The 14,067-nt window shown below is 41.7% G+C and overlaps 1 long non-coding RNA gene across 1 annotated transcript in view; it reads right to left on the bottom strand.

Moving 5' to 3' along the window:
• LOC138784870 (uncharacterized) overlaps window positions 1–10,685 on the bottom strand; it is an 11,221-nt gene extending 536 nt beyond the window's left edge. The window contains exons 1-2 of the long non-coding RNA XR_011361967.1: window positions 10,580–10,685; window positions 1–112 (exon numbers count right to left, since the gene is read on the bottom strand). The exon at window positions 1–112 is cut by the window's left edge and continues 536 nt beyond it. This is a non-coding gene — a long non-coding RNA (uncharacterized lncRNA). The remainder of the gene's footprint in view (window positions 113–10,579) is intronic.
• Window positions 10,686–14,067: the final 3,382 nt, after the last annotated feature.

The raw sequence follows: 14,067 nt of genomic DNA, 5'->3' as shown, positions 1-14,067 counted from the left end.
TGTCATATGTAGCAGGTTGTCGGCCATTCGCCTCCTGATTCTGTTTTTCTCCATCTTCAGATCTTTTGTTCGTTCCCTTGTCTCCTCCAGATGTTACTGACCCGGGGTGCGACTATATAAAAAAACACACACAAGACATTAGTGATCATACAGAGGAGCAGAGATCCATATCTATCTATCTATCTCCTATCTATCTATCTATCTATCTATCTATCTATCTCCTATCTATCTATCTATCTTCTATCTATCTCCTATCTATATATCTATCTATCTATCTATCTATCTATCTATCTATCTATCTATCTATCTATATATCTATCTATCTATCTATCTATCTATCTATCTATCTCCTATCTATCTATCTATTTATCTATCATCTATCTACTATCTATCTATCTATCTATCTATCTATATATCTATCTATCTATCTATCTATCTATCTCCTATCTATCTATCTATTTATCTATCATCTATCTATTATCTATCTATCTATCTATCTATCTATCTATCTATCTATCTATATATATACACTGATGGAAAGTCTAGTTCATTTTGGGGAGTAGTTCACTATCAACTAGTTCATTTATAGGATCAGTTCATTTAGTTCATTTAGTTCAGGGGCGTCAAACTCAGGCCCAATTCTCCTCATGCTTGAACATCCAAAGCTTTAGCTTACCAGGCATGATGGGAATTGTAGTTTTATAACAGCTGGAGGGCCTGAGATTGACAGCTGTGATTTAGTTTCTTCTTTCTCTGGGATCCTGATCTGAAGTCTCTAGAAACACATCTTGTCTATTACACTCGGAGCCTTCAGTGCCGGCTGCTTGGATGAGATTATTTTGGTAAAATGATCACTATTTCATTATTGTTATTTTATTTTATTTTCTGCAGTGAGTTATATAACAAGCGCATAGTGTCATAGTGAACTCTGCAATGTTATTTTATGTACTATGTAATATACAGATGAGAGACCCACCTGTAGTGTTTTTTTTTTTTTTGGTCCAAAACACTGCGGCTATATACAGTATTAGCTGGAAGTCAGTAGGATAAGATGCCTAACCCACATTCATACCCACCATATCCACATTGATACCACTCATACCCACATTCATACCCACCATATCCACATTGATACCACTCATACCCACATTCATACCCACCATATCCACATTGATACCACTCATACCCACATTCATACCCACCATATCCACATTGATACCACTCATACCCACATTCATACCCACCATATCCACATTGATACCACTCATACCCACATTCATACCCACCATATCCACATTGATACCACTCATACCCACATTCATACCCACCATATCCACATTGATACCACTCATACCCACATTCATACCCACCATATCCACATTGATACCACTCATACCCACATTCATACCCACCATATCCACATTGATACCACTCATACCCACATTCATACCCACCATACCTTCTTTCACACCCCCCCCCCCCCGAACCCACATGAATTTTTTTTTTTTTTTTTAGCTCAGTGATTTTTTTCAGTGAGTTTTTCACAATATTTGCACGCTCTGGCTATGAGCTTTTTTTTAATAACCTCTATAGGTTGAAAAATAGAAAGAAAATGAAAGGCAAGAAAAGATTGTAACAATATGAAGATACCTGGTAAACATAAGTGAACTAACTAAATATGTCAGAACAAATCTAGTAGTCACATGCATATGACTCTGCAGTGTCACCTATTGTAGATAGGGGTACTGACTCATGGTGAATATATGAGCTGAAAAGCAGGAAAACTACAACCAGAATATATAGCACCAAATGGGGATAGAGGAGCCATTGCTGGCAACAAGAACTCTCTATTTTCCAGCATGGGGAACAGATAAGCACATGGCAGTGACAGTGATAGAGCTGGAGCTGCTGGGATGGACTCTCTGACGCCCCCTGGCTTTACTTCATGATTGACTCATCTTTGCCAGGAAAGAGAGCGAGATGTTTCTCTTGTGCACCTGTCCTATAGTTCACACTCAGGTTTAGTGGTTCAGTGCTATATACAGTAGTTTCCCCATTAGGTGTCACTGTTCATTATATGTATTTCTATGCACAGTTGAAGGTAATGGGTTAGGTATTTTGTACCATGTGTTATGTGCTGACCAGTCACAGGTGCTGTTTCTTGCCTATCCTATCCTCTTCTCCCTCTCTTTGCACACACTCATCTCCACCACTCACAGGAGGGTTTAGATTTAGCCCCTGTTAGAGTTACACTGGTGGAGAAAATGATTTCAGTGAGTTTTCTAATGAGAGAGGACACACAGAACCACATTCCTGCCGTAGTTAAGCCAGGGCCTGGCTTTTGCCAGGACCCCTGACAGGAACCATGTGCACATGCAGCAAAAGACTCTATTATTCGTACAAACAACTTACCTATACTTTACCTATACGCTAAGCGACAGTAGGGGAGAACAGCCACCAAGGAATAACCTAGCTCACGCTAGGAACCCTTCTAAAAAGTGCAGGACAGCCTTCTGAAGCAATAGGAGCTGATCCCAGTAGGACAAAGCTACCAGTATAAAGAAGGTCTACGTATCCTACTGCACAGTGCAGGTCGACTGGGAAAACTCGGGCACCTAGCTACACTCAGATAACCAATGACTGGGACTCATACTACCCTAGCCAGACGAGTGGCTTGCAACTGCAGGGCAGAAGGCGGTCGGACTTAGTCTAACCTTGAGTACAAGGATTACTTTACTACTTATCTATTCACCCTTCAGTTCCGGCAGAGTACAGATTCTACATTGGGCAAAAGGGCTCCTCTGGCAAACTCCTCTCCTCTTCTCTCTACCTCTACAAAGCACTACTACTGCTTCTACTCTTTTCAAGCATACGTATTTTTGGGCCATGCATGGCACATAGGGATAAGCCTTTAGGGTTACAAGTTAAGTAGTATTTGGAGCTCATGAGCGTTCGGCTTGGCCTTAAAGGGCACCTGTCACAAAGGTGATGTCTCCGGAGTAGTACCGCTCGTGCATGGAACTGGTCTGGGGTGGGACGTATCCAAAGCACCCCAATCTTCTACAGGAATCTGGGTCTGCACGCTGCTCCAGAGAAATCAAAGATACGTCCCAGATTTCTTGTTAATGGGGAGGCCCAGACGCTTCAGGTGTATAGGGCCCTGAAATTCCTGATGGCGGTCCTATATACTATACACACATATACACCACAGAGAGACACTATACACACATATACACCACAGACACATTCAGATCCAGATATACACTATACACACACATACACACCGCACACACACATACAGGGACAGATAAACACTATGCACTCCTACACCACATATAGACTATAAACACACATACACCACACACAGCCACACACACACAAACAAACAAACAAACACACATACAGGGACAGATATACACTATACATATATACACACACACACACACACATATACTCTACACACATACATGCACTATACACATACATACACTACACACTTATACTATACACATGTATACTCTACACACATACATATGCTATATACACATATACATGACACACATACACTATACACATATATACACTACACAACAAACATATAGTGCCAGATAAGCACTATACACATATAAACACTACGCACTTATTCTATACATACATATACACTACACACATACAGGGCTAGATATACACTATACTCATATATACACTACAGATAATACACTATATACACACATACACTATACACCAGGTCCGCTGATATACACTACACACATATACTATATACATATATACACCACACACACACACATATATACAGGGTCACACATACACTATACACACTTATACACTACACACATACACTACATATATATATATATATATATATATATATTTTTTTTTTTTTTTTTTTTAATTTATTTTACACTCATGTACAACCAAGCACCAGTTAGTTTAAGAGCCTGTAAATGGGTTGGGATCTGAGATAACTCACCTGCTGGATTCTTATGGGGCTCCTGAGTAGCTGAGCGTCCCTTCGTGTCTCTTTCCTCATTGTGCACATCACCGGCATTGCGGTATAACTTATATACCGTGTCCTCATTATATATTATTACAGGGCGGAGTCTGATAGACGGGAATCGGTGTGTCACAGCTTTGCATATACAGCTATGGCCTAATATCCAGTTACTTTACTAGATGTATAACACAATGGTTTCTTCCTGATACAGCCGGCCACACCTGTAGTGGTGTCTCTGATTTGCATTTCCAGTATGTTTCAATTATCTCATAAACCTAATAACACGACGGCCCCGGTTTATTACATGTATAAACACAACAATCACTGAACTCAGGGAGAACAGTGAAAAATTGTTCCCTATTTAGGTCCCAAAGCTCGCAACAGAGTGAGGACCTGAGGGATTACGTATCAGGGTGGTTTGGTGCTCTCCCCACTAGGAGGCGCCCCTTGGCAATGGGCTTCCTTCTCTGGAGAGAGGGATATCTGGCTATTCCCGTGTTTTGAGACTCGTAACTGAGGCTCCACGGACCCCTTTTTTGCACATTCAAATTTTGTATGGGACAATCAATGGAGACTTGTAAATGAGTACTCCATTGGAATTTTTCACTGGTCTCCCTGAGTTCAGTGATTGTTGTGTTTTGTTGGTCTATTTATCAATGCCCCAGTAGCCAGAATCCTGCTCCACACTGACGAGGGGCAAATACCCCGAAACTGCAGTCTGTGGGTGGATGCCTAGCCTTGGTAACCCTTGTCTTGTGTCGTTATACTCGCCACAGAGTTAGACTTTGACTTGCAGGGGCCACCCTGGTGTTTCCCTATTTAGGTCCCAAAGCTCGCAACAGAGTGAGGACCTGAGGGACTACGTATCAGGGTGGTTTGGTGCTCTCCCCACTAGGAGGCACCCTTGGCAATGGGCTTCCTTCTCTGGAGAGAGGGATATCTGGCTATTCCCGTGTTTTGAGACTCGTAACTGAGACTCCACTGACCCCTTTTTTGCATAGTATTACATGTATATATACTGTATATCCTGTGTGTAGGAACGCTAAAGCTGGGTAAGTATCACTGCATGCGTCACGTCTGCACTATGGTCGGCACTCCTGGCATGTTTCACCTTTGTGTACATTATCACCTTTATCACAATCGTACTTATTTTTATTTTCACATTTTGTCACGTTACTATGTTCTACTATGTATATGTGGCTGACGTCACTTCTGATCCAGCCGCCACAGGTCTGCACCGCCATGGAGCATTGTACATAGTCATCAGGGTGTATATCTGTGTGGGTTCAGCAGAAATATATAAGAATTAATATTATACTTGATAGAATCTTTGGTGGAGTCAGTCATGTAACTGCCCAATTACGTGTCCGCAGGTATACAGCAGTATACAGTGGAGTATAGGCTGTATACAGTAAGAGCCGCACTCCCTCCCTCTTTGAAGTCAGCATTGAGGTCAATGAGGGTTAAATTTACTCAAAGTATAATCTATAAAACCAGGTGCCCTGAAGCCTGCCGCACATCTATCTCAAGGTGGAGGCTGATCCCCCTTTACATCTCCAGGCGGCAGCTGATCCCCCTTTATAAGGGACAGATAATACAGATATATCGGTGACTCTGCGGACGCTCTGTCATATTTAGCAGGTTGTTGGCTGTTCGGCTCCTGATTCTGTTTTTCTCCATCTTCACATCTTTTGATCGTTCCCTTGTCTCCTCTAGATGTTACTGACCCAGGGAGCGACTGTATAAAAAACCATATGAGACCTTAGTGATCATACAGAGGAGCAGAGAGCCGAGTCTATGGATGATGAGGATGTAAGGGTATATATATATATATTCTCTATCTATATGACCCTGGCTGCCCTAATATCCCCCTAGATATTCCCCTGAACTCTAACAGCAAACCAACCTCACTGTCCCTGCAAACGTCCCTACGGAAACCCTGAACTATCTCACCCTAGCAGAAACAACAAACAGGCACTAGGACCCAGAAAACAGAAATATAGATGATATCATATGATACAGTTATAGGGAGGACTATTACAAATGCAGAAATACCTATTATTATTATTAGTATTTTTTTCCAATAAGATTTTTTTTTATTCTTTAATTTTATTGTTCAAAACTTTTTGAGCTTTTTTTTTTTCATCTTTTTAGTCCTTCTAGGGTACTTAGAGATAATCTGATCAGTGGTATAACACAGTGCACGGCTTCTGTACAGCAGCATGCTGTACACATCTCTTAGACACTGACAGGAGGCTATTACACCCTGCCGGTGACTGGGTCTCACAGGCTTAAGCTGCCAGATGCAGATGCCATGATATTGTAGTGTCCCAGCACAGGGTGCTGTTCTATTGCACCTGAGTAACTCCCTCAGGTTCACACAAGTGGGAGAGGGTGTAACTGTACTATTGTGTTTTCCCCTCTAGATGTCACTACTTGTATTTTCTATTGTGTATGTGGACAGCCAACTGAACAAAGGGTTAAGTATTTTATGTCACATGTTATGTTTTGTCCATTCACAGGTGCAGGTGTTTTCCCCTCTGATTCTGTCCTATCCTCTCTTTCTCCACGCAGACACACAGACCCCCCCCCACTCACAGGAGGGTTTAGTTAGCCCCTGGAGGAGGAGTTAGTTCTTGGTGGGAGGAAGTAAGGGAGTTAGTGGCTGTAGGTTCGAGTGAGTGGATGTGTGAGGATCAGCTTAGCCACAAAGTTCTTCTAGTGAGCCCTAAAACAAAGCTTCTACAAAGGGGAGAGAAGTCAAACAGGGAACAGGGAACCTTGCCCACGCCAGGAACCTCTCTAAAACGTTCAGGGCAGTTACCTCAGAAGCTATAGGAACTGACCCCAGTGGGACAAAGGTTCGGAACGTCTACGTATCCAACTGCGCAGTGCAGGACAACTGAGAAGCCTCAGGAAACTACTTCACCCAGATAACAAAGGCCTGGGACTCGTACTACCCAACTAGGACAGGTAACCCGCAACTATGGGGCATAAGGCTGTCAGGACAAGAAGTCATCTGTGAGTACGAGTATTTTCTTTCACTTCTTTTATTCACCTTTACTGTTCCGGCAGAGCACACTACTACCTTGGGCAGGGCCCCACTGGCAACTCCTCTCTCTCTAATGAAAGCACCTTTCTATCAAAAGCACCGGTGTTTTACCTAAGTAATCTGCAAGATTGTATTCGTTATACTGTATTGGACTGCACTGTTACCACGTGTACTGTTCTTGGTTTGCACTACTTTGGTCCAAAGTAAAAGTATTTTATTTTTTGCCAATCCTATTTACAAAGTTACAGACACCGGCACTACAACTCTCTCCATGCGGCTTGGATCCTCACCATGATGAGTGGAATAGTACACTCTTTTATGCTATGCACGGTGGTGCTCACTTGCTGAACGGCAGCCAAACACTTCCACATACAATCTTCCAATATAGAAAAATGCAAGGGCACTCACCAATTTGTGCAGTAGTCTTTATTATCTTCTTCTTAAAACATAGTGTAGCAGGTGGCGAGGACGCCAAACACCTTCAAAGGTATTGAAGGTGTTTGGCGTCCTCGCCGCCTGCTACACTATGTTTTAAGAAGAAGATAATAAAGACTACTGCACAAATTGGTGAGTGCCCTTGCATTTTTCTATATTGGAAGATTATTTTTTGCCAACGCACTAGGCTGTGGCTTCCTCTTTACGCACCTGCACCTACATACACCTGTACCCTTGAATTAATCTTTTTTGCATGCTGGTGAGGCGCCAATTGTCCGGGGTGGGTCCAACACCATTCCAGGCTACCGTGACAAGTGCCCAAGAGACCCAGCAGGGAAGTCCACCAGTCCTTTCCCCCACGCCTCACTAGACATCGCAATTTGACCTAAAGCTGCCAGTGGCTACAACCCCCTCCTCCTGTTAACTGATGGAAAATCTGGTTCATTTTGGGGATTAGTTCACTATCAACTAGTTCATTTAAAACATCAGTTCATTTAATTCAGGGGCGTTAAACCCAGGATCTCCAGCTGCAAAACTACAGTTATATAACAAGCTCATAGTGTCATAGTGAACTCTATTATTTTATTATTTATTATTATTTTATGTACTATAAAACTAAACACTGCGGCTATATGCAGTATTAGCTGGGAGTCAGTAGGGTAGTATGAGATGCCACACCCATGTTTATACCCATCATACCTACATTCATACCCATCATACCAGCATTAATACCTGTCATACTTACATTCATATCGCTCATACCCACCATACCTATATCCATACCCACCATACCCACATTCATACCCATCATACCAGCATTAATACCTGTCATACTTACATTCATATCGCTCATACCCACCATACCTATATCCATACCCACCATACCCACATTCATACCAACATTCACAACCGCCTTAGCCACATTCATACCAACATTCATAACTTTCATACTTACATGCATACCGCTCCTACCCACATTCATACCGACAATACCTATATTCATACCCACCATACCCACATTCATACCCATCATACCAGCATTAATACCTGTCATACTTACATTCATATCGCTCATACCCACCATACCTATATCCATACCCACCATACCCACATTCATACCAACATTCACAACCGCCTTAGCCACATTCATACCAACATTCATAACTTTCATACTTACATGCATACCGCTCCTACCCACATTCATACCGACAATACCTATATTCATACCCACCATACCCACATTCATACCCATCATACCAGCATTAATACCTGTCATACTTACATTCATATCGCTCATACCCACCATACCTATATCCATACCCACCATACCCACATTCATACCCATCATACCAGCATTAATACCTGTCATACTTACATTCATATCGCTCATACCCACCATACCTATATCCATACCCACCTTACCCACATTCATACCCATCATACCAGCATTAATACCTGTCATACTTACATTCATATCGCTCATACCCACCATACCTATATCCATACCCACCATACCCACATTCATACCAACATTCACAACCGCCTTAGCCACATTCATACCAACATTCATAACTTTCATACTTACATGCATACCGCTCCTACCCACATTCATACCGACAATACCTATTTTCATACCCACCATACCCACATTCATACCACCATTCATACCTAACATACCAACATTAATACCTGTCATACCCACATTCATACCTAACATACCAACATTCATACCGCTCATACCCACATTCATAGCCACATTTATACTCGCCACACCCACATTCATACCAACAATCATACCCACCATACCTACATTTATACCAACATTCATACCCGCCATACATACATTTATACCCACCATACCAACATTAAAACGTGTCATACCCACATTCATACCCACCATACCAACATTCATACCCCTTATACCCACATTCAAACCCCTCATACCTACATTCATACAGTTCTTACCCACATTCATACCCGCTATATCGACATTCATACCCCTCATACCCACATTCAAACCCACATTCATACAGCTCTTACCCACATTCATACCCACTATACCGACATTCATACCCCTTATGCCCACATTCATACTGCTCATACCTAGATTTATAACCCTCAAATCCACATTCATACCCTCCATACCCACATGACTTTTTCAGCTCAGTTTTTCAGAATAATCGCACGCTCTGGCTATGATGTGTTTGTTTAGAACCTTTATAGATTGAAAAATGTCAGAAAGAAAACATTGCAAAAAGATTGTAACAATATGAAGATACCTGATAAAAGAGCTGGAGCTGCCGGCTGGACTCTCTGCTGCCCCCTGGCTTTACTTCAGGATGAACTCATGATTTAGTTCACTTTGAAGATTAGTTTATTTTAACTGATCATTCACATACTACCCATCACTAGTGTTAACCCTATAGATGCCGGTGCCAATTGTGTGGGCTCAGATTCTCAGTCCATTGAACATATGAGCAATAAATGCACAGCCCTGTACACTAATTCTTATCCGCTGTGGTACCCATTTCAGAGAAGGGGTAGAGGAAGAATAACCAACAAGATCTAAACAATGGATCCGCTGTATGACAGGTGCATATCAACTGTCCAAACACATAGTAGTCAGGAGAAGACAGAAGAATATAAAGATTCCTACTTAGTGTATATAACGTATATCTGGCTTCCCACAAGAGCCACTATACACTATATTCTCATATTTACCAGATGTATGATATACATCAGATATATGCTATACACATATCTAACACACACATACACTACACACTCATACAAGACCAGACAAACACTATACACACATATACACCACACACACATACACTACACACTCATACAAGACCACACATCCATTATACACACAAATACACCGCAGATATAAAGGGCCAGACATACAATATATACACACATATATTACACACTCTCAAACAGGGTTAGATATACACTAAACACAAACACATTTACATCACACACACAGACATACACTATGCACTTATGTACAACTAAGCACTAAGTTAAAAGTGTTAGAGTCGGTGAATGGGCTGGGATCTGAGAGAACTCACCTGCCGGCCCTTTTCTCTGTTCATAGCTGGTTCTGGAGCTCCTGAGTAGCTAAGAGTCTGGTTGATCTTTGTGTCTCCTTCCTCCTGTAGTTGTTATCGCTGTACACATTACTGGCGGTGCGGTATAACTTATATACTGTGTCCTCATTGAATGTTATTACAGGGCGGAGTCTGATGGACGGGAATCGGTGTGTCACAGATTCTCATAGACAACTATGTCCTAATATTTAATTACTCTTAGATAGGCAGATGTATTATGCAATGTCCTCTTCTTGATACAGCAGGCGGTTTCTCTGATTTACATTTCCAGCTTGTTTCAATAGTTATCACATAAACCTAATAACGCAATAACTATACAGTATTAGGCTATGTTCACACTACGTAAAAGTACGGCCGTTGTTGCTGATGGCAACAACGGCCGTACTTTTACCGCGGTGCAACAATGCCTGTTGTTCTATGGGATCCCGGCCGGAGCGTACACACATCGTGTGCGCTCCGGCCCGGATCCCATACGCCGCCGCAAACAATCCCATACGCCGCTCCGGCCGCTTGCTTCACTGTGTGCTATGGGAGGTTCTGATGTGGGCGCACGCTGATGCGCCCGCATCAGAACCCTGCGGCCGAAAGATAATCCGGCCGGTACTGAAGTTCCGGCCGGGATGATCTGGGCAGAGACCGGCCGTTCCGTGACCCAGCCGGGTCACGGAACGGCCGGTCTCTATACGTAGTGTGAACATAGCCTTAAAGTAGTCCTGACAGTCAGCCAGAAAAGAGATAAAGGGCAATACTGTGTATGACCACTTATCTCTAAGCAGCCATCTATGTGCATCACTGTTTGTTGTTGTCCCTATTGGTTGGGCTGAGTGCTCTGCACATTCTTTTTATTCACTTTACAGGCTTAGTAATGGAGAAGTCTAATAGGCAGCTTCAATTACTAATCTGGTTCACTTTGAGGCTGGGTTCACACTACGTATATTTCAGTCAGTATTCTGGTCCTCATATTGCAACCAAAACCAGAAGTGGATTAAAAACACAGAAAGGATCTGTTCACACAATGTTGAAACTGAGTGGATGGCCACCATATAACAGTAAATGACTGCCATTATTTCAATATAACAGCCGTTATTTTAAAATAACAGCAAATATTTGCCATTAAATGGCGGCCATCCACTCAATTTCAACATTGTGTGAACAGAGCCTTTCTGTGTTTTTAATCCACTCCTGGTTTTGGTTGCAATATGAGGACCACAACACTGACTGTAATATACGTAGTGTGAACCCAGCCTTAAAGTGGCTCCAGGTCTGGGGTGGTAACAGACTGGTATTATTTGGCTGGGAAGGAATAATATAAATTCCTTTGGTAGTATCAGGCTGCTGCTGCTTGTTTATCTTTAACCTGGATGATTATGGAATGGGGGGGGGGGGGACATTCTTTTTTAACCCCTTCATGTCAGCCATACGGCTATATACTTTCCTGTTGCACATACCCAGTGCAGTATGAATGTATATAAACATTCCTGGCTGGGAAGGGGGTTTAACCCTTTGGCCCAAAATGACCCAGTGGACCGCGCAAATTTTGATCTTAGTGTTTTCGTTTTTCCCTCCTCCCCTTCTAAGAGCTCCAGCACTCTCAGTTTTCTATCTACAAGCCATGTAAGTGCTTGTTTTTTACAGGAATAGTTGTACTTTGTAATGGCGTCATTCATTTTACCATAACATGTATGATGGAATCCCAAATATATTATTTATGAAGATATAAATTGGTGAAATCGTAAAAAAGAATGCAATATGGTAACGTTTGGGGGGTTCCTGTGTCTACATAATGCACTATATGGTAAAAGCGACATGACACTATTATTCTATAGGTCAGTCCGAACACAACCATATGCAGGTTACACAGATTCTCTAATGTTATATATATATATTTTTTTATGAAATCCTTTTTTTTGGCAATTAATTATTAATAAAATGGGCCTATTGTGACACTTATAACGGTTTTATTTTTTCACCTACGGGCCTGTATTTTTATTAATACCATATTTGTGAAGATCGGACGTTTTGATCACTTTTTATTGATTTTTTAAAATATATAATGTAACATAAAATCGGTAATCCGTGCACTTTTTTCCCTCTTTTCGTGTACGCCGTTCACCGATCACAATGACGCTTGTTATATTTTAATAGATCGGACAATTACGCACGCTACAGTATATTATATGTTTATCTATTTATTTATTTTTATATGTTTTATTTATATAATGGGAAAGGGGGGTTATTTCAACTTTTATTGGGGGAGGGGTTTTGGGGTAGTGTAATAGTGTTTTGAACTTTTTTTTTACACATTTGAAGTCCCTTTGGGGGACTTTTACATTTACTACTTTGATTTCTACACTGATGATTGCTATGCCATAGGCATAACATTGATCAGTGTTATCGGTGCTCTGCTCATTGAGCCTGCCTGTGCAGGCTCAGTGTAGCAGATCGCCGATCGGACCGCACGGAGGCAGGTGAGAGACCTCCGGCGGTCGGTTTCAACGACTGCGGGGGTCCCAATCGGTAAGTGACAGGGGACTCCCCCGGTCACTTACACTTAAACGCCGCGGTCGCGCCGCGATCGCGACGTTTAAGGGGTTAATGGCACGCGGCAGCGCGATCGGCAGCGCTCCGGAGCGCGCTTCATAGCGGGAGAACCACCCAGGACGTACAGTTACATCCAGGGTCGTCTGGTGACAGACTTCCATGATGTATCCCTACGTCCTGGGTCGTCTAGGGGTTAATGTGTGCATGGCCGTTTCAATGTGATCGGCCCTGCACACATTACTGTTCTAAGACCCGCAGCTGCCTGTCATTATGCCTCTTAAATGCCATGATGCACAGCATTTTAGGCAGTCAGTGAGAGGACAAGGTCCTGTCAATGACTGATCGGGACCCCTGCAGTTCCTGATCACTTGTACCGGCAGGCGGGGTAAGCCACTTACCCCTGTCCTGTCAGATCATCCATCTGTTCATAGAGTCTGCTCTCAGGCAGACTGTATGCACATATGGCCGTAAATACTGATGAATGATATGCTATGGCAAAGCATAGATCAGTATATGCAATCAGAGCATTGCATATATATATATATATATATATATATATATATATATGTCCCCTAAGGGATTTATATATGCGATGCAAAATGTGTAAAAATAAAAAAAGTTTTAAAACATTAAAAAAAAAAATAAAAAAAAAATAAAAAAAATAAAATATATATATATATATATATATATATATATATAAATGCCCCAATAAAGATTTATTACCCCCTTTCTCATTATACAAATAAAAATATTAAAAAATATAAAGAAATAAACATATTACATAGCATGAGGAATTGTCCGAGCTATTAAAATGTAACAATATTTTTCCCGCACAGTGAACAGCGTAAATGAAAAGTGAAAAAAAAAAAAAAAAAAAAACACACCAGGAATTGCTTATTTTTAATATT

The sequence above is a fragment of the Dendropsophus ebraccatus genome, chromosome 2 (genome assembly GCF_027789765.1).
Source record: "Dendropsophus ebraccatus isolate aDenEbr1 chromosome 2, aDenEbr1.pat, whole genome shotgun sequence".
In the NCBI taxonomy this organism is placed as follows: Eukaryota; Metazoa; Chordata; class Amphibia; order Anura; family Hylidae; genus Dendropsophus; species Dendropsophus ebraccatus.
This window is presented reverse-complemented; position numbering and strand designations above follow the sequence as displayed.